This window comes from Macaca thibetana, chromosome 8 (assembly GCF_024542745.1).
Source record: "Macaca thibetana thibetana isolate TM-01 chromosome 8, ASM2454274v1, whole genome shotgun sequence".
Taxonomy (NCBI): Eukaryota; Metazoa; Chordata; class Mammalia; order Primates; family Cercopithecidae; genus Macaca; species Macaca thibetana.
Window position 1 is genome coordinate 43256878 of NC_065585.1, and position 22271 is coordinate 43279148.

General features: G+C 39.1%; 1 protein-coding gene across 5 annotated transcripts in view; it reads left to right on the plus strand.

Moving 5' to 3' along the window:
• Nucleotides 1-22271, plus strand: part of NCALD (neurocalcin delta) — a 448039-nt gene that overhangs the window by 213703 nt on the left and 212065 nt on the right. For 4 of the 5 annotated variants that reach the window (XM_050800727.1, XM_050800729.1, XM_050800731.1 and 1 more), the window contains one exon: nt 22190-22270. The exons of the other annotated variant lie outside the window; for it this stretch is intronic. The gene's annotated coding sequence lies outside the window, so the exon portion shown is untranslated. The remainder of the gene's footprint in view (nt 1-22189; nt 22271) is intronic. 5 annotated transcript variants of the gene reach the window in all.

Sequence of the window (22271 nt, forward strand, 5' to 3'; positions counted from 1 at the left end):
ACATGTCTATACTGATGTAAATACATGATTGAATAAATAAATGGAGATAATGTGGAAGAATTCCAAATAATGTATGTAAGATACTCTGCCTTTCAGAGGGTAAAGCATAACCCTCCCTGGGGGCTGCACAGAATGACTTTCTTTCAAAGAGTATAGTAAAGAAAGGGATGGGGAAAGGTAACTTCACAATGGAGAAACCCGAGCAAACACTATCTCAAGCCAGGTGATTAAGGTTAACATCAGCAGTGGCAGGTCACACTGGTAGTAGGTACCCTTGACATGATGTGATGAGAAGAGCACTTTGCCTTTGTGATCTTCCTCTCCAAAATACTTGATCTAAGTCTAATCATGAGAAAAGCATAAGACAAATTCTAATAGAGTGACATGCTACAAAATATCTGACCAGTACCCTTCAAAACTGTGAAGGTCATCAGAAACAACTGAAGTCTGAGAGAGAGTCACAATCAAGAGAAGCCTAAGGAGAGATGATGACTCAATGTAATGTGGGATCCTGGACCAAAAATAAGACATTAGGTAAAAACTAAGAAAGTTTGACTAAAGTATGGAGTTTAGTTAACAATAATGTATCAACATTGGTTCATTGAATGTGATAAATGTACCATGCTAATGTAAGATGTTAATATTTGGGAAAACTGAGTATGGGGTATATAAGAACTTTCTGTATTATCTTTATAATTCTGTAAATCTAAAACTGTTTGAAAATAAAACATTTATTTAAAAAACACTTAAGTAGGCCAGGCACAGTGGCTCACGCCTATAATCCCAGCACTTTGGGAGGCTGAGGCAGGTGGATCATGTGAGGTTAGGAGTTCGAGACCAGCCTGACCAACATGGAGAAGCTCCATCTCTACTAAAAATACAAAATTAGCCAGGCATGGTGGTGCATGCCTGTAATTCCAGTTACGCAGGAGGCTAAGGCAGGAGAATTGCTTGAATCCAGGAGGTAGAGGTTGTGGTGAGCTGAGATCACACCATTGCACTCCAGCTTGGGCAACAAGAGTGAAACTGTCTTAGAACAAAACAAAACAGTTAAGTAGACACACCAAAACCAAAAACAACAAAAATGAGAACAAACAAAAAAGAAACTGGTTTGGGGGTATACCTTCCAATTTTTAAGTACCAAAATGAAAGTATTTTGATATTTTGAAAAATGTTGAATCCAATTCATTTGTGTTTCAAGACTCACGGATGGAGAATGATATTCTGCATTCAAGTTTTGAATTGAATAAAGGTATACACATGTATAAAGCATTCTGCTATATTTCTGTTATCGTCAACAGCAGGAAGAAAATAATAATTGGCAAAGCAGAACTTTTTTTCAAGAATGGCTGTTATTTGAGTGCAAAGTGGATTATGACATGTGTTGGTTGTATATTGCTACATAACAAATCGCCACAAATATAGTGACTTAAAACAATGTGTATTTGTTATGCTCCATCTTCTTGGGTCAGGAGTCTAAGTACAGCTTGGACCTCTGCTTAGGGTCTTGGAAAGGTGTCATCAAGGTCTTGACTGTGCTGTGTTCTTGTCTGGAGCTTGGGTTTTTTTCTTCTAAGCTCACGTAGCTGTTGGCAGAATCCAGCTGAGATTGTAGGACTGAGGTTCCCACTTTATTTCTGGCAGTCACCTGGGTCACTCTCATGTCCTAGGAATCGCCCATAGCTTCTTCCCACGTGGCGTCTCACAGGCTTGTCACAACATGACAGCTTATGCCTTCAACCTCTGCAGGAGAAACTCCCATTGCAGCCTGCTAAGACATCAAGGCAGTGAAATATTCAATGAAAGCATTGACTATGCCATATTCCATTTGCTAAAAAGCAAGTCAGGGGTTGTGCCTGCACTCTGTAGGAGGGGATTACATAAGACATGACTCAGTGGGGAACACCTGAGGGCGTGTCCACTACAATATGAGAGTTACAAAACAGATACATGCGGCTGGGCGTTGGGATTCCACCACACATGAGCAAACTAAAGGAGAGGCAAATCAGAAATGCCTGCTGCTTGCTTTCAAGCAAACTATAGCTCGAGGTAAATAAATAGATTTCATCTCTTCCCCCCAACAAAGTTGTTAAAAAATACTTCTAAATACTCCTCAAAGTTATCAAGTGAGAATTAGGATTATCTGAAGATGAAGAAGTCGGAAAAAAAGATTTGGAGACAGCTCATAAATACATCATCATTTCCCTGACTAATACTTTCTCTTTTTTGTGAGGAAATTTGCACAAAAATATGTTCTCAACTCCACAGCAACAATGTCTATGCACCTTAATAACTCATTTTATGAAAGTTCAAATAACATGATCTCATTTTCAACTTTTCATGACTTAATTTTTTTTCATTTTTGAGACCAGTTTTTTTAATGCTTATATTTTAAAATTCTGCCTGCCAATAATTATTAATACAATGATACTGTTTAGTTTTTTAAATATTTTACATGATGTTTGTAAATTTCATATTTTCAATGTATTCAATAATTGTTTTCACTAGTTTCTTTCTTTCTTTTTTTTTTTTTTTTTTTTTTTTTTGAGACCGAATCTCGCTCTGTTGCCCAGGCTGGAGTGCAGTGGCGCAATCTCGGCTCGCTGCAAGCTCCGCCTCCCGAGTTCACGCCATTCTCCTGCCTCAGCCTCCCGTGTAGCTGGGACTACAGGCGCCCGCCATCACGTCCAGTTAATTTTTTTGTATTTTTAGTAGAGACGGGGTTTCATCGTTTTAGCCAGGATGGTCTCGATCTCCTGACCTCGTGATCCGCCCGTCTCGGCCTCCCAAAGTGCTGGGATTACAGGTGTGAGCCACCGTGCCCGGCCCTACTAGTTTCTTTTTATGAGTTCTGAATCCTTTCTTATAAAATATGAATTACAAAAATACTGGCATGGCCGTTTGGCTCCAGCATTGTAATCACCACCCAGATTTTTAGGACCTCAAAAATATTTATTTTTCCTGATTGTTCTTTAGAACACGAAACTGTCTCAGAAATCCTTCTATTTAGGTATCTGAAGTGCAAGTTTCTGCTTGCATCTGGAAATAAAGCACAAGATCCCTTATTAGACCTTGTGTCTAATTGTGGGTTTGGATCATGTCATCACTGTGTCTATGAATATCCAGAGAGATTACTACAAACCTCTTAGGGGACTGAAGCAGAAACCTTTGCTATTTATGTCTCAGATATGCAGCCACCATGAAGAAAGCAGGTAACCTGTGGAAACGCAGCTCATTAGTAGCCAAGATGAAATGAAAAGGAAATATATATTGCAATCATTTAATTAATAAACTCACAAGAGGGGCTGGGTGCCGTGGCTCATACCTGTAATCCCAGCACTTTGGGAGGCCGAGGTGGCGGATCACTTGTGGTCAGGAATTCCAGACCAGCCTGGCCAACATGGCGAAACCCCGTCTCTACTGAAAATACAAAAATTAGCCAGGCATGGTGGCGTATGCCTGTAGTCCCAGGTACTAGGGAGCCTGAAGTGGGAGGATCACTTGAACCTAGGAGGCAGAGGTTGCAGTGAGCCGAGATCGTGCCATTGTACTCCAACCTGGGCAACAGAGTCAGACTCTGTCTCAAAAAAATAAAAAAGAAAAAAAAAAAATTCACAAGAGGAAGGATTTCTTGTGGCCTCCTTCTCCCCCCTGCTTTTTTTTTTTTTTCCCCCAAGTCTCTACATGCCTGTATTTTTCTTTCTTCTACTCGTTCACAATAAGCCTGAGGCTGTAGCTATTGGTTCCTCTTGTGCCAAAGGGTACAAAGGATTGTTATTAAGCATTGTGAGAACATGATCACCTGTAGCTATTGGTAAAATAACTCATTTAGCACATAAAGGTCAGAGCTTACCTGCTTCCTTCTTTCCTCCCTGGGGTTGTTTTCTTTGTATGAATTAAATAAAGGGGTCTTTTTTGAAAATAGGAAGTAGATTAGAATAAATAGAAGTAACCTTTCCTGTTTGTGAAGGAGGCATTCAGTGAAAGCTCAGAGCAAGTGCATTTATCTTTAGCTGGAAGGTCACAGAGCGAAATGATTCTTAATCAGGGCTAAATTCATGGAAAGTCTTAGGTTTTCTCAAGGTCATTGGCCTGTAGTGGTCATCAGAGCTCTTTCTCGTGGTTTTAACTGAGCTTCACCAGGGATTTAGGTTTGCTTAGTGGTTTTATCAGATATATTTACCACGTATCTTAATATATAAATCTGGTACATGCACCTTTTACCAAAATTCTGGGTCTATTTATTATGTGAATAGAACAACCACTAGATCTTTTTGTCAAAAGAGCTGGATTTATTTTGAAGTAATGCATTTTATAAATAGTATCTTTGTACATTATATCTGTCTTTCCATTTTGTTTCTAGACCATCCTAGCATCCTTTCTGTATTACAGTGATTAAATCCACATTGGATTTCCTTGTTAGGGAGTGCCTAGGTAGCACGTGGCTGTGGCAGTCTGGGAAGACAGACATTCACCAGCTCATTTGTTATTTCTCTTTATTTGGTACTATTCTTGGGACCCTGTGTCCCTGAAATTACCTCCTCTCATTCTAAGCTCTCCTTTCCTGGGATTTCCTATTACATATGTATTCTGTATTTGGTCATCCCTGTCTTATTTCCCCGTTGTTTGCTATTGATACTTTTTCTCTCCAGACACTATAAGCTCTTGGAGGGCAAGGTCCTGCCTTCTTGTCTTTTATTCCATCACAGTACTTGGTGACCTCAGCACTCGATGCCCACCTGCCACCATCCCTCATACCTCCTCCTCTCACATCGGATCAAAACACTGTTTCCTCAAGTCAAGTAAAAACTTACATACCTTCCATTTGCCCTGCCCTGTGCTCAGGGCCACAGAGATGGGGCCAGTCAAGCAAAACTTCCTAGAACACATCTGTCCTAGAACCTCCCATCCTCTTCTCAGGACCACTTTTCCCATCTCAGAGGCCCTAGGCTCCTTTCTGGGCATTTCTCCTGTGTCTCATTCTCTGACATCTTTATCCTCACTGAGGTCTCAGTGTAGGATTGCTCCTCCTAGGGCAATCATGTTCTCAGAGAGTGATCCTGAAGACTAGAAAGACTTCAGGCCCAAAATAATGCCCTCCCAATGGTGAAATTCTAGGTACCATGATAGGCAATGGTGGAGACATGATTAACCCATCCTTGTCCAGCCTCCCTTAAATCATATCACATAGGTAGATGCATACTTTGCTTGCTATGGGTCTACCCTGTCTAGGAACTATTAAAAAACGGAAATGTCGATCTCTGTTCTTAAGATGTAAATAACCTAGCAGGGGCGTTACACTAAACATGCCTATGGAGAAAGATGAATGTACTGTTTAAGAGGTGTTCTAATCACATAATCCTGGGTTCTCGCCTCAGTTTCTCTATACTAGCTGTTTAACCTTGGGCAAGTTTCTGAAAATTTCAGAGGCTCATTTTCTTTATCAATAACGCTGGGATAACAAAGCCTGTTCTGAGGTGGTTATGAAAATTCAATGAGATAACTATATGAGATAGTATATGAGATAATTATATGCAATTCTTGGTACACAGTAAGTAGCATGACACTTGTGCCATCAATAAGCTTGAGCAAGGCAGTGTGGAAGTCTGAGGCTGAGAACAGGAGTATGGAGCAAGGCAGTGATGAAGGTGCAGGAGGCTGGAGGGCTTCACAGGAGGACATTTCTTTGGTTCATGGGAAGCACTGAGTGTTGTCCAGTGCCTGCACAGGATGGATACTTCATCCTTTGATCAATTCTTGGAAGCAACCTGCTGAGGAGTGCTGAAAAGTATGAGTGGAACCTGTCAAAAGACAAAATTACAATAAATTTAGTTGAAAAATTGACTTGGCTTTTACTTGTGATTTTAGACTCAGGCACCATCTCATTCTATAAAATAGAATGGGTGCTCTGATGGGCTCAACAGGAGGGGGCTTATAGGCAGTAAAAGGCTGAAGAAAGCAGAAACAGGGAACAAAAAGCAGATCAGTCGTTTCAAAGACCACCTTGAAAAAGATCACTTTCCTTATAGAGTTAAAACAGAGGAGACTTCTTTATTATGCTGGCTCAGGTAAACTGGGCCTCTTCTGATTTGTTGCTATGAATCTCTTGAGTTTTGGAAAACTGGCCCATTTCAAAGTTCAGTTTGATGATGTGGCACTTAGCACAAGTGACTCCATTTTGATTTGGTCTGGTCTGTTGGGGCCTAGTGCAGGAGCCTAATCCAAAATAATGACCTTCTTTAAATTTTTGTTTAATAAACCCATGCACATTATCACTCTCCAGCTCGAGGGATAAAGGTAGCTTCCTTCCTTATTGTAGCTGTTTATTTCTAAGTCTCTCTCCTCCATTGGACTATGTGGTCCTCCAAGCAGGGATCTGACAGTTCATTCCTGTTATCTTCAGGTCATGAGTATGAGTACATGCTTAGTGCTTAATAATTGGTGGAATTATTGAAAGGGTAGAAGATGCAGGAGTTTTATTGCATGAAATCTTCTAACGACACTAGTGATCATATGATGCATTTACTAAGACTTAGTACAAGGATGTGAACATGTTTTTACGGCAGGCAAGAACATGGTTCCGTGAAATGAAAGATGGAAATATTGTGGTTTGTGGTTCTCCAAAACAACATTGTTTGTGGGGTCAGAGGAAGAAAAAACATGTGACTTAGGAAAGTTGCAACAGTCTTGAAAATGCTGGGTTTGCTGCTTGTTCAGAAAAAAACCAAACAACACCCTCCCCTCAAAACTTCCAAGCACATAAAACTGGAAGAAGAGCCTGTGTAAAATCCAGCCGGATGCCAAAAGGGACGGGTTGGCAGATTGGAATGGATCATTGCGAATTCCTGCAGCCACCTGGCATGTGATTTAACACTTCTCTGAGCTTTTGTTTTTCCATGCTATTCGGGGCTGAATTTATTCCTATCTTATTGTCCTTGTCAAAAGCAACGATTTCTTAAAAGGCTGTATATTTTCTTTCCATTCTTGTTTACACCTTGCTGTCCTGCTGTTTACAAGATTGGTCTCTCACACTCTGCCTGGGGTGTTTTCTATTCTTGCCTAGTTAAAATTGCCAGAGGAGTTTTTTGAGCTGCTCTATTTTAAAGAATGGGGGAGCCCTGCTGCCTTGTGGAATCCCAACATGGCATGGCATCTCCCCAATAAAAGAGGCACATAGCTATTATGAATTTGTGACCAACTGTGAAACTTTGCACATTCAAGTATTTTAAATGCTTGAAAGTGCCTGCTGTGCATCTTGTTACAGAGATATAATACCAGACATGCTTCTCACATGGGCTGATGACTCCTTGGAAGTTGCCTGGAGAAGCATGAAATGTAATTTCTTTCCAAAGTGGAGCACTTGCCATCTTCTCCCTAGCACTGGGTTGGAAATAATGTTCTATTGCCTCCTGTCCCGTCCCCTCTGCGGGCTGTCGTAATTAAATGAAATGATGGATACAAAGTCCTTTAGCATGGTGCTTCTAGGCACTTAGTAGGAGTTTAATAAAATATACTAAGTGCCACTAGGCACTTAGTAGGAATTTTAAAAATTATTTAATGAAATATTTAATAAAATAATACAATTTATTAAATTATTTAATAAAATAAAATAATAAAATTTAATAAAACTCATATTTTATTGTCTCTCTTTAACATATTATGTCTCTCTTTAACATATCCTTTAAGAAGTGGCTCTAGAGAGTATGACACAAGAGTTTCTACATGTTTCAAATTTACCTGCATATGGGGTGGATCCAAATAAGTGAAAATGGCATCAAAGTAGCCAAGAGGAAAGATCTAGTGCAAAGGTAACATTAAACAGCTGCCTATAATTCTCCTAAATGGGCATAGATGTTGACAATGATGACAAGGTTGTTGCAGGGCTGAGACTAGAGAAGGTGAGTAGGACATTTGCTTTTGTGCAAAATTAGAAGGTGCCAAAAACTCCATAATCAAAATAAATAGCACTTAGCACAATGTTTTTAAAAAATTGAATACAAAGCGTCCATGATGGACAAAAGATCAACGTTTTAAATAAAGATAGGATCAATAACAGTGCTGTGCAGAGTCACACTGGAACCCAGGGCAAAAGAAGAAATCAGTAATAGCGATCCTGTCTTAATTTAAAATATGATATTTTATTCATCATGAATGTCTTCATTTATTTTGATTTTCTTTAAAACATTGCATTAAAATGTTACTTATGTAGATTTATGCTTTTGTGGCACCATCTTAAATCTTGCGCCTAAAAGCGGACTGCTCACCTATCTGGCCTCTCCATGCCCTTGCCCTGGGGTGATGTCCACTAGGCTAGGAGGAAAGTCCCAAAGCGGCCTTCAAATATCCACTCCTTATTCTCTCTTGATCAACTCTGTAGTCCTGAGTTTAGTTTAACTATGATCTCATGAAAAGACTACACCAACTGAAATTCTGATGTTTTTCCCAATCAAGTGACTGCAATGAAAGGTATAGTTTGGAAGGAAAACTAAGTAAATCATTCATCAGAAGCTTGGTTTAGGCTGGGGTCAGCAAACGGTGGCTGGCATCCTGGCTGGTTGCTTTGCAGGTAAAGTTTTATAGGCACACAGGCCCACTCATTTGTTTTTGTGTCAACCATGGCCATTTCTATGCTTCAATGGCAGAGTTGAGTCATTGCAACCAGAGACCGTACGGTATGCAAAGCCAAAAATATTTACCATGTGGCCTATTGCAGAAAGAGGTTGCAGGCTTCTGATTTAGGTGATTAAAGCACCCAGATGTTCTTGGATCAGAATGTGGTTTTGGCGGCGATTTAGAACTTCCAGTTGTTTGGAGATTATATATCAGAAAATTCAAGGATGTTTACAAAGAATTATATGTAAGAAATGAGGGAAATGGGGAAGGGATTAGAGTTCAAAAAGTAAATTGAGAGAAGCAGCAGGTGTGGTCTGTGTCTGTCTCTGCCCTGTGGAGTTCCATCAGGGCCCAGCTGTGATTTGACATCATAGAGATATTAGATACTTACATGAACTTGACATCACCCATAATTGATGGTAAGCAAACAATGAGTTTGTGAAAAACTGCATTCATTTGCATAAATGAATCACATAAATGATTCATGGATTTAATTACTTCATTCTGTTAATGTGGTCAATTTCAAATTGACTTACTTCACTAATTCAGCAAGCATTTATAGAGCATCTATTTATGCAGAAACTGTATGAGTCTCCTTCAAAGTAGTCTACATCTAAGTCTGAGTGTCAGCAAATAGAGATAGGGAGGCCCTGGAATCATATTCTGATGCTCCTTGAATTTGGGGTGCATAGAGGAGACCACAGGGAGAGAAGAGGAGAAAGAAGGCTCATTGAAGGTTCTGGATCCTGGCTAGGGAGCTTCAACTTTAACCAGTAGCCAGTCAGAAGCTTCCCTGATCAAGGGAGTGGCATGGCCACATCTGCACTTTAATTAGGATGTTAATTGAGTGGTGGTATGTGGAGGGGTAGAGAGTGGTTGTAAGTAGAAGTTGGGAGACTAGTCAGAAGGCAATGTAAATAGTGTGGGATGGTTTGTAGACTTACAGAAATGACAGAGACCTCAAGTCAGTGACATCCATGGAAATGGAAGGAAAGATACATCTGAGAGAATGTTGGTTAGGGTAAAACCAATAAGTGCTCAGCCACTTGCTGAGGTTGGCCTCCTGAATTTGGAGTTGAAGTGATTGGGAGGCTGGAGAAGGGAAGAAATAGAGAGTCCAGATAGAAAAGCAAGTGGAGGGGTCAAAAAAATACCCCCGGGGAAAAGAGAAGGGAAGAAAAGAGAGAGAGAGAGAGAAGAGGAGAGGAGAGAGATTGGTGCTAGAGATAAAAATTGGGGAATTATCTGAGAAAAGAAAATCATAGAAGCCATGGGCATAGAAAACATCAACAAGGGAAGAAGTTAGAGAATGGAGATAAGCTCTGAAGAAACAACTGTGGTAGGATTGTCAGATTAAAAAATAGGCAGCTCAGTTAACATTAACACTGAATTTCAGATCAACAAAGAATAAAGTTTTAGTGTAAGAATGTTCCATGCAATATAAAAATTATTCATTATTGATCTGAAATTTAAATTTAATTGGGCTTTCTATGTCTTTTTTTGCTAAATGTGGCCACCTTTGTTGGTGGGGATTACTCTTGTTTATGGAATGGGCAAAAGAGGAGGAAACTGGAAGAGTCTAGGAATGGACAGATAGGTTCCAGGAGCACCAGGATGTTGCACTGTCACAGAATCAAAGGGCAGAGTGGGGTTCAGAAGGGTAGAGCAGAAAGTTCAAAGCTGTTGCGTTTGGCAACCTGGGAATCAGTAGGGACCTTGCAGGAAGCAGAGAGAGGTCTGGCTGCAATAGGTTGAGTAAATATAGGAAGAATGATGAAAATAATCAGTTAGATCCTTCTTCTGGGATGCATGATGGAGAAGAGGAGAGAGAGAGAATTGTAAAGGGTAATAAAATAGAAGGAAGGGTTGCAGAATCACAGAGGCCAAGGCTGTTTTCCAGCTTTGGGGAAGGAGCCCAGAGAGGTGGTATCCTGAAGATGTAAGAGGGCTGGTGGTGAAGGGATGGAGTGAGATGTGGATGACGCTGGAGGGGAGAGCAGGATATAAACGGAGGGATTAACCTTTCTGTGAAGGATGCTCCCTCTTCACTGGAGTCATGAAGGAAGGAAGGGGGGAGATGGGAAAAGATGTGGCGATTTTGAGAGTAGGGAAGGAAGGCCTTTTGTTTCTTTTGGCTGTCAGACTGTGCTAGAGAGTGCATGATATGAAGGAGGGATTAGGGGAGCGGAGGGGGGTGGAAACTCAGGCTCAAAATACTCCTTTGCTGATTGCACAGGATAGATATGATGAGGAGCTCAAAGGTGCTTATAATTCATCCAACTGGGAGCAATTTATTTCTCTCATTTTGTGTCTTCTTCCAGCTCCAGAGATCCCTATCGATTCACAGCATAGCTGAATTACTCACCAGGGAAGGGAAAATAACAGAAACAGAATTGAACAGGCTTACTGTCCTTCATTTTATTCAACCAGGGTACCCTGGCCTTAAAAGGATCAAGGCCATTTATGCTCATCCCTAGTCCTACAGGAGCGCAACAGTGGGCATTTTGGGGAATGTGTGGGATTCCTAGTCTGGAGTCTGTGTCTGCAGATTGTGTCATGTGGGGTTAATGGCTCTGCCATGTCACACCCAGCATACAAGGGACTCACAGATATACAGGAGACACACACTAACCCCAGTCACCCTTCTTTCTTTTAGAAGCTGAGATCAAAAGGCAGCCAGGCTATCATGCATATGAGAGAGGATGAGACTGAGGAACAAAACAGCCTGCAATCTCTTAGCCACTTTTCCTCTCTGCTGGTAAGAGCAGAGATACCTTTGTGGCACAGGGAGGAGGCATTTGCAGAGCTGAGGAAGCCTGGGAAGGCTGAGAGAGAAGTGTTTCAGGGAGGAGGTGAAGGAGTGCTGTCTACCCAGGGAAGGTCTTCAGTAGCTCCATCTCCAGAGAACAGCAACATTTCCAACTTCTCTACAGTCCTCATTCTCTCCCTCGCTCTCGCCCCAATGCAAAAGCACAAATGAAATTCCTAAACATAGCCTGGGCGTGGTGGCTCACTCCTGTAATTCCAGCACGTTGGGAGGCCGAGGTGGGCAGATCACGAGATCAAGACATCGAGACCATCCTGGCCAACATGTTGAAACCCCGTCTCTACTAAAAATACAAAAATTAGCTGGGCGTGGTGGCACATGCTTGTAGTCCCAGCCACTCGGGAGGCTGAGGCAGGAGAATCACTTGAACCCGAGAGGCAGAGGTTGCGGTGAGCCGAGATCATGCCACTGCACTCTAGCCTGGTGACAGAGTGAGACTCCATCTAAAAAAAAAAAAAAATTCCTAAAAGTAAACCTCTGTAGTGTAGTTATTTTTAGTATTTGCTGTTAGTATTTACCAAGCCTTTCAGTGTTGATTTGTCTGCCCACTCATTTCTTGTCCTGCCTCCACGTGCTGGGCTTGGGATGGAAGGAGCACACATAAGAAGCAGCTGGTGACCTCACAGAAATATGTCCTGGAGAGTAGAGGCTGTAGGCCTTTAAAATCGATCTTCTCCACCCCTGCCTTGCAGAGAAGAAAGAAAGGTCTTCACTCCGTTAGCCTTGGAGAGCAACGCAGTTGTTGGTGAAAGTGAAACCATTAGAATGTCTAGGTGGTGTGTAGTTAGGTTAGGGGCCCCGGCCGAAGAGCTGGGTCAGGGAATCCACACATGTGCACAATGTCATAACGCAAGCAAAAATGGGTCAGAGGCCAGGTAAGCAAGCAGAAAGCAGAAATTAGGAGGAAGCACATGCTGGGGGAGAGAAAAGTATAAAAAGCCATGGAATCAGTCAGGGATTTGAGGGAACTGAAGGTTGAGAGTAAAATGAGTAGGGCCAGCGTTGAAAAGGCCAGAGGAGGAAAGCTCTGCAGCACTCTGATAAGCTATGGCTTAACGCTGCAACACTGCTTGTTCCTGCCTCGGCTGTGGGTCCAGTCATCTGGAGGCAGCCTTGCCCAGAGTAGCCACATTGCTCTGTAGGGGAACTCTAGGGCATGTTCTAACAGAGGGCTGTTGAAAGGAGCAGGACCAGTCAAATATGAGTCACATTAGCCTGCATGGTTACTGGACCCCTGGCCAACCCATGAATGTATTCATTTCTTAGGAAGCAGAAAGAATTTGTTTCCTTTTACTACTTCAAAAAACATATTGGCTTCCTTTTTGCATTCTTTTCTTACTTCATTATTTTTTCCAATTTCTAGGAAAATGTAATGAATGAAGTAAAAAAAAAAAAAACAAAAAAAACTCAATGGATGGGCTAACATGAGAATGGAGTGGACAGAGGAAAGAATTGGTGAGCTTGTAAATAGAATAGTAGAAATTACCCTATCTTAGCAATAGATCAAATAGGCTGAAGAAAAAAATGGCAGGGATCTATGGGAATATAAAAATTACCTAACGTGTGTCATCAAGAGAAAATAATAGGGTGAGTATGGTGGCTCACACCTGTAAGCCCAGCACTTTTTGAAAGGCTGAGGTGGGTGGATCACTTGAGGTCAGGAGTTCGAGACCAGCCTGGCCAATATGTTGATACCCCATATCTACTAAAAATACAAAACTTAGCTGGGTGTGATGATGCACGCTGGTAATCCCAGCTACTCGGGAGGCTGAGGCAGGAGAATCACTTGAACCCAGGAGGCCGAGGTTGCAGTGAGCTGAGATCACGCCATTGCACTCCAACCTGGGCAACAAGTGTGAGACTCCATCTCAAAAAAAAAAAAAAAAAAAAAAGAAGAGATAAGAATAATACAAAGAAGAAAAATGGGGTAAGTGCAATAAACTTTCGTTCTCCTCTTAAGTTTTCTAAATTATATTTCACGGTTAAAGCAAAAAATAACACTATCTGATGTAGTTCTTGATGTACATAGATAAATATTTAAGAAAATTATTTTATAAATGAGGAAGAGTAAAGGAATGTAAAGGGAGGTAAGAATTCTACCAATAGACTCTGGTAAGTTGTATATATTTATTGTAATAAGGAGAGCAACCATTGAAAAAGGAAGACAAAGAGATATACCTAAAAATACTATAGATAAATAAAAATGGAATTCTTAAAAAGTCCTAAATACCCACAATAAGTCTAGAAAATAAAAATTAAGGGAAAAAAGTAAAGAACAAACAGGACAAACAGGAAACAACAAAAATGGCAGATATTAGCCTAAGTATATCAATAATTACATTAACTATAAGTGGCCAAAATATACAAATGAAAGATGATGGACATAATGGATTAAAAAAAACCCAGGTATATGCTGTTTATAGGAAATTCCTGTCAGATATAACAATATAGGAGGATAAAAATTACAGAATGAAAAAATCTTTTAATGAAATCTTTTAATGTAAATATTAATTTTTTAAAAAGCAGGAATACTATATTAATGTTAAAGAAGATTTTAGAGAAAAGAAAATTACCAAGGACAGAGAGGGACGTTATATAATGATAAAAGGGCCAATTTACCAGAAAGACATAGCAAACATACTTATTTTGCATGCAAACCCTAAATATATACCCAAAAATGTGAGCTGCAAAATATGTGAAACAAAACTGATAGAACAGAAAAAAGAAATAGGCAAATTCATAATGAAAGTTAAAAACCTCAACACACCTCTCTCAATAACTGATAGAACTGGACAGAAAATCAGCAAACATAGAGAAGACCATAACATTATCAACCAACTAGATCTAATTTACATTTATACAATCCACCCAACAACAGAAGAATTGACTAACAAAATGTATACCAAAATATACCATAAATCATAAAACAAACCTCAACAAATTTAAAATAATTGAAATTATACAAAGTGTATTCTCTGGCTGTAATCAAATCAAGCTAGATATCCCTAGCAGAAAGATGGCAGGAAAATCTCTAGACAGTTGGAAATAAACAACAAACTTTCAAATAGAATCTGTAGGTCAAAAAGGAAGTTTCAAAGAAATAAAAAAAATACATTAAAGTGAATGAAAATGAAAATACAGCATCAAAATTTATGTGACTCAGCTAAAGCAGTTCTGAGAGGAAAATTTATAGCACTAATACAATGCTTACATTTGAAAAGAGGAAGGTCTCAAATTGATAACCTGAGCTCCTATCTGAAGAAACTGGTTTTTCAAGAAACTAGAAAAAGAAAGAGCCAAATAAACCCAAAGTAAGCATAAGAAAGGATATAATAAAGATAAAAGCAGAAATTAATAAAACTACAAGGAGAAAAACAATAAAGAAAAACAAAAAGCTAGTTCTTTGAAAAGAAAATTGATAAACCTTCAGCAACACTGACAAAAAAGAAAGAAGACACATATTGTCAATATCTGGAATTAAAAAAGGGACATCACTACAGACCTGCAGACATCAAAGAGAATAATAAGGACATTCTACAAATAACTCTACACATTTAAGTTTGACAACTTATATGAAATGAAGCAATTTTCCAGAAAGCACAAACTACCACAATTCATACAATATAAAATAGATAATTTTGATAGTCTTGTAACTGAGGAAATTGAATTAGTAATTTAGAAACTCCCAAAACAGAAAGTTCCAGGTCCAGATGGTTTCTCTAGAAAATTCCGTAAAACATTTATAAAATAATTAATACCAATTCTCTACAACCTCTTCTAGAAAATAAAAGATGAGGAAATATTTCCCAATTCATTTTATGAAACTGATATTATTTTGATAACAAAACTAGAAAAAGCACAATAAAAGAAAACTAGAGACTAACTACTCTTATAAAGATAGATGTGAGAATCCTAAAAATACTGGTAAATAGTGTTCAGTAATATATAAATGTAATTATATGCCATAACCAAGGGTGGTTTATTCTAGGAATAAAAGAATGGTTCAATATTTGAAAATCCTCAATGTAATTCACTATATAAACAGTCTAAAGAAAAAAATCACAATCACACTAATTGATGTACAGAAACCCATTTGACAAAATTAAACAACATTCATGGCAAAAACTCTCAGAGAAATAAGAATAGAAGAAATCTCCCTCAAATGGATAAACAGTGTATATGAAAAACCTATAGCTAACATTGTATTTAATAGTAAAAGACTGAATTCTTTCTCCATAAGATCAGGTAAGGATGACTGCTCTCACCACTCCTATTCAATATAGTACTGAAAGTTCGACATGGTGCAATAAAGAAAGAAGAGCAAATAAAAGCCAAACAAATCAGAAAGGAAGAAATAAAACCATTCCTATTTGCAGGTGACATGATTGTCTACTAGAAAAATTCAATTTAATCTATAAAGAAAAAACCTCCTAGAACTAATAAAATGAGTTTAGTTAGGTTGCAGGATGTAAGATAAACATATCAAAATCAATTGTACTTTTATATACTATCAATGTACACATGAATATCAAAATTAATTATACAATATCATTTACAATCTCTCAAAAACATATGGACTACATATGTGTATATCTAATGAAACATTTATGGGATTCATATGCTGAAAACTACAAAATGCCAATAGAAGTAATCAAAAAGTATCTAAATAGTAGAGAAGTGTGGATTGGATTTGTGTTTGTGGATTGGAAGAGTCAACTTAGTAAAGATGTCAATTCTCCCCAAAATGATATTCAGATTCAGGTTTAATGAAATTCTTATAAAAATCCCAACAAGAGCCTGTAATCCCAGCACTTTGGGAGGCCGAGATGGGCGGATCATGAGGTCAGGAGATCAAGACCATCCTGGCTAACACGGTGAAACCCCGTCTCTACTAAAAAAATACAAAAAACTAGCCGGGCGTGGTGGCGGGCGCCTGTAGTCCCAGCTACTCGGGAGGCTGAGGCAGGAGAATGGCGTGAACCCGGGAGGCGGAGCTTCCAGTGAGCTGAGATCCGGCCACTGCACTCCAGCCGGGGCGACAGAGAGAGACTCCGTCTCAAAAAAAAAAAAAAAAAAAAAAAAAAAAAAAAATCCCAACAAGAATTTTGGAGACATATACAAGATTATTCTAAAATTTATATGAAAAGCAACTAGAATGTCTGAAATAATTTCAAAAAAGAAAAATAAAGTAGGAGAAATCACTTGTACTAATTTGAACCTAATTTCAAAATTAGTATAGCTACCGTAGTCAAGACTGTGTGGAATTAGCAAAAAGATTGATACATAGGACAGAACAGAGAACCTGAAAACAGTCACATATATGCCACCCCAAAACTTAAAAAGCAACTCAAAATGGATCATACACTTAAAATAAAACATAAAACTAGAAAACTTGTAAAAGAAAACATACCAGAAAATCTAAATACCTATGGATTGTTGAAGAGTTCCTGAACATGATATCGACAGCATGATCTATAAAAGAAAAAAAAATCAACAAATTGGACTTCATCCAAATTTAAAATGTTTGTTCTATGAAGAACTCTGTTAGAAGGATGAAAAGACAGGCTATAGACTAGGAGAAAATATTTGCAAAACACATACCTAGATTATACTAAAGAACTCCAAACTCAACAATTTTTTAAAAAAACAAAAATCCAATGAGGGAATGGGCAAAAGAGATATCTTATTGTAAACAATATTTAGATGGCAAATAAGCTCATGAAAAGATGTTCAGCATCCCTAGCTACTGGGAAAATGCAAATGAATGCCATGATGAGACAGCACCACACACCTATTAGAACAGCTAAAATAAAAATAGTGATAATTCCTGTATTAGTCTGTTCTCACACTGTTAATAAAGACATACCCAAGACTGGGCAATTTATAAAGGAAAGAGGTTTAATTGATTCACAGTTCAGCATGACTGGGGAGGCTTCAGGAAACTTTCAATCATGGTGGAAGGGGAAGCAAACATGTCCTTCTTCAAATGGTGGCATCGAGGAGAAGAATGTGTGCTCAGTGAAGGGGGAAGCCCCTGATAAAACCATCATATCTCGTGAGAACTCACTCATTATCATGAGAACTGGTTGGGGGAACCTCCCCCGTGATTCGATTGTTTCCACCTGGTCTCTCCTACGACACATGGAAATTACGGGAACTACAATTCTAGATGAGATTTGGGGTGGGACATAGTCAAACCATATCAATGTCAAATGCTGGTGAGGATGCAAAAAAATGGAATTACCATACCATGCTGGAGGATAAAATGCTAGAGTCACTCTGGAAAATAGTTTGGTGGTTTCTTTAAAACTAAACATACATTTACTATGTGACCCAGAATCACTCTCCTGGACACTAAAACTTTATCTACACAAAGTCTGTACATAATTGTTCCTAGCAGCTTTATTTTTAATAGCCCAAAACTGGAAACAAAACGAAATGTCCTATAATAGGTAAGTGGTTAAGCAGATTGTACTACTGTCATACTATGGAATACTACTCAGCAATGAAAAGGAACAAACACCACTGATACATGCAACAACTTAGATGAATTTAAAGGACATTATGCTGAGTGAAAAAAAAAAAACCAATATCCAAAGGTCACATACTACATGATTCTATTTATTAATATTATAGGAATGACAAAATTATAAAGATGGAGAACAGATTAGTGATTGTCAAAGATGAGGAATGGGGGCCCAAGGGGTGAGTATAACTATAAAATGGTAGTAGGATGGAGTTCTGTGTGGTGATGGAACTTCTGTATCTTGATTGTAGTGATGGTAACGTGGATGTACATGTGTGATAAAATAATATGGAACTGTAAAAAAAAATTACATATGGGTTTGCCTCAACACAAATATTGTTCGTTCTTGGTATTCTTGGGCATAATTATTTATATGTGAAAAAGATACCATTTCTATGTAGTTGGCTGTTACTTGCTTTCATTCGTTCATTATGTTTCTAAGGTGTACCCAAGCCATTGCATGCTGCTGTGGTTTATCGATATTCCATGTTATCTAATATTCCATTTAATGGCTATCACTTATTTCCTTGTTCTCCTGTTAATGGACATTTGTGTTAAATCTAGCTTTTTGCTGTTTCGAAAAAGACATGTTTATGCATGTCTTCTGGGAAGTGTGCAAAAGTTTCTCTGGATGTCTCAGTCTGTCTGTACTGCTATAACTAAATACCTGAGACTGGGTAATTTATAACTAATAGAAATTTATCTCTCACCATTTTGGAGGCTGGGAAGTCCAAGATCAAGGTTCAGGAAGTTTGGTATCTCCTGAAGCCTAGTCAGTGCTTCCAAGAGTGTTACCACCTCAGGAGGGGATACATGCTGTGTCCTCAACATGGCGGAAGGGCAGAAGGGAAAGAGGGCACTCCCTTCAACCTGGAGCCCTTTTATAAGTGTGCTAATCCCATTTGTGAGGGTGGAGCCCTCATGACTTAATCACCACCCCCAAGGCCATATCTCTCAACACTGTTGCGTTGGGGATTAAGTTTTAATATAAATTTTGGAGGGGACACTGTCATTCAAATCATAGCACTAGAGAATGTACATAGGAGTGATTTGCTCAGATGGAGGGTAGGAGAGCATTCAACTTCATAAGACAAGGTTAAATTGTTCCAAGTGGTTATATCAATTTCTACCCCCACTAATTTGCATTTTCTTAATTAAAGATGAGGTTGCTCATCTTTTCCTACATCCATTCACCATTCATGTTTTTCTCTTCTGTGATGTGCCTGTCAGATCTGCTGCTCATTCTTTTTCTATTGTGTTGTCTTTTTATGACTGATGTATAACATATGTTTATATAACCTGAATACTGGTCTTTTGTTCATTTCAAGTGTTGCAAACTTGTCTCACATATTGGCTTATGTTTTTGCTTTCTTCATTGTACCTTTGGATGAATGCAAGCTCTTCATATTACGGTTGCGAATTTATCAACTTTGCCTTCCTTTTATGGTTAACACTTTTGTGCCTTAAGAACTTCTCTCCCATTTTAAGATCAGAAAGATGTTTCCCTATATTTTCTTCTAAAAGTTTAAACCTTTGGCTTTTTACAACTAAATCTTTAATTCCTCTGGAATTACTCTTTGGGTATGGTTCCTCCTTTACTTTTGGCTCAGTTATTCCACACTTAATGAGAACCCTGTTATTTTGTAATAGCCGAGTGGATGAGAAAATCAAGGAAGAAAACCCTCATCCACAAGATGTGGGAAGCTGGCTAATTCTTCCTTAGGTAGCCTTGAAATAAATTTTGGTAAAATGACCTAGCTTTTCTTTGCTGTAGCCAAGGCATTCTTGCTTTAGAACTTTTGCAAATGTTTGAGTGCCTCATGTTAAAAAGTAAAACAAACAAAAAGCAATGAATCCCCTGTCACCATTTGAGCTATGTCTCAGATCATTTAAATAAGCTATTTGTTGGGGGAAAAAAAGGCATACATTTAAAATGCCTGTTTGTATAGCATTCAGAGTATGGGTTCTGCTTTTAAAGAGGTAATGCAATTTATTAGAAATATCACTGGACAGGGAGTCGGAAGACTTGTGTTTAAGCCTTGATCTGTCATCACCTGGTTGAGAAACCTCTTTGTATCAGTTAGGATTATGTGCAGTGGCCTGTAACAAGAATCCTTCTACAGTGGCTTAACCAAATAGGATTTACTTTTTCTCATATAACAGCCTGGAAGTAGGCAAGCCAGGCCCAGTGCAGTGGCTCCTTCTTTCAGTTTAGGCTTCATTCACAGCATGTGGCTTTTGTTTTCATGCTTGTGACTTCATGACTGCAAGAGATAGTTCTTCCTCCAGCTTTGCATCAGAGTTGCAGGCATGATGAAGAGGAAGGGCAAAGAACAAAAAGTGAATGCCAGTGTCCTTTGAAAGCACTTTTCCAGGAGCCCTACCTAGTAACTTCGGCTTGTTTGCATCTCCAGAACCAAAATTGTTCCACCTGACCACCATTCTTAGCTGAATCTTAACTCAGCAAATTCCTGCCCTGGACAAAATCAAGATTCTGTAAGGGAAAACGGTAGACTTGTGGTTGGATAGGCAACTGGCAGTGTCTGCCCCACTGTCTAAGCTTCCAGTGGGGATGCCTGCCCACTGCTGACAGAGTTGTTTTCATGGCAAAATAGAAGATCAAAGGTAAGAGTGCTTCATCCACTGTAAAATGCACTTGATAAACAGAGTGGAAATATTCTGAACTATTTTCTCAGAGAGCAAATCCAATGTCGATGGAAAGTTCAGGCTGGGTGTGGTGGTTCATGCCTGTAATCTCAGCACTTTGAGACACTGAGGTGGTAGGATCACTTGAGGCCAGGAGTTTGAGACCAGCCTGGGCAACAGAGCGAGCCCTTATCTCTATTAAAAAAAAAAAGTTAGCCAGGCATGTTGGGGCATCCCTCTAGTCCCAGCTATTCTGGAGGCTGAGGCAGGAGGATTTCTCGAGTATGGAAGTTTGAGGTTACGCTGAGCTATTATTGCTCTACTGCACTCCCATCTAGGTGACAGAGTGAAACTCTGTCTCCCTAACTCTGCAAAAAAAAAAATAAATAAATAAAAAGAAAATCCAGCTAAATATAGAGCCTTGGGTCATCAATATCTATTGAACTTCCACTCATTCTCTTTCGGACATCTGCAGATAACCTGAGTACTAGGAGTTTTATACAAAGACATCCTCAAATATCAGTCTTCAGATTATTGTGAAGCACTGTTGTGGTGGACATTTGCTGATGCCCTTCCCACTTTCCCTTTACTCTAAGTACCCCCAATGTCTCTCTATGTGATGTTTGTTTGGATTGACCCTACTCTTACCACCAGGGATAAGTCTTAACTAGTTTAAGCCATTTGACCTATGAGACCCCAAAATACAGTGGCCGATTCCGCAACGGGCCATCAGAATGACCTCAGAACTTTCATTGGGACTGCCATGACGCCGACACTATCCTCTGGGATGATAGATATGTGATCTTGAACTGCTACAACCATTTTTATTGCACCAGAAGGGGAACAGCCTGAGGGTGAAGCCAATTCACAAAGAATACCTGTACCAAGAGAATTGTCTAGAATCAAATGATACAACAAACTTGTGGTTTCCCAAAACCAATCTTACTTCTGGGATTTTTCCCCACCTCAATGAACCGAATATTTCCTTATTTTGTTATTTATTTGTATAAGTGAGTTTGAGCTGGGTTTTCTGTTACTCGTAACCAAATGATTCCTAAGTGATAGTTTCTATATATATTCCAGGAAAAATTATATATATTACATTACTTTAACATGTTATTTATTCTTTTAAATAATTGAAATATACTTAAATAATATAGTATTTAATATATGTGTATATGTATATATTTATATTTAAGTTAGTTTATTCTAATGTTTATAATCCTTCCTGAATTAAGGCCATAAGGCCTGAATGTTACTCAGCACGCCTGTTTCTCCCTGTAATAAATTGTCTGCATAGCATCTGTCCAGAGGAGTTGACAGTGAGATGCTCAGAGCTGATTCCTACTCTGGGGACTGTGCCTGTTACCCCTGGGTTACAAGACTCATTCCTGGGTACTTTGAACCAAAAACCAATTAGGCTAATATACATCAGTGTTCTTGGAGGTGTATTTCCTGTTTCCTGTTTGTGAAGGCAACTACAAAAGAAATAAAAGTGACAGTCTCACCAAAACTTTTACAGAGCTGTCAAATGTTCAAGTACAATATTCACTAATTATGAGTGATCTCGGTTGCAGGGCATCTGATCTCCTGGTGTTAAAATCTGTTGCCATACTGAGGAAGGCCCCGAGATCCCAGGCATTGAGTGACTGCATACTG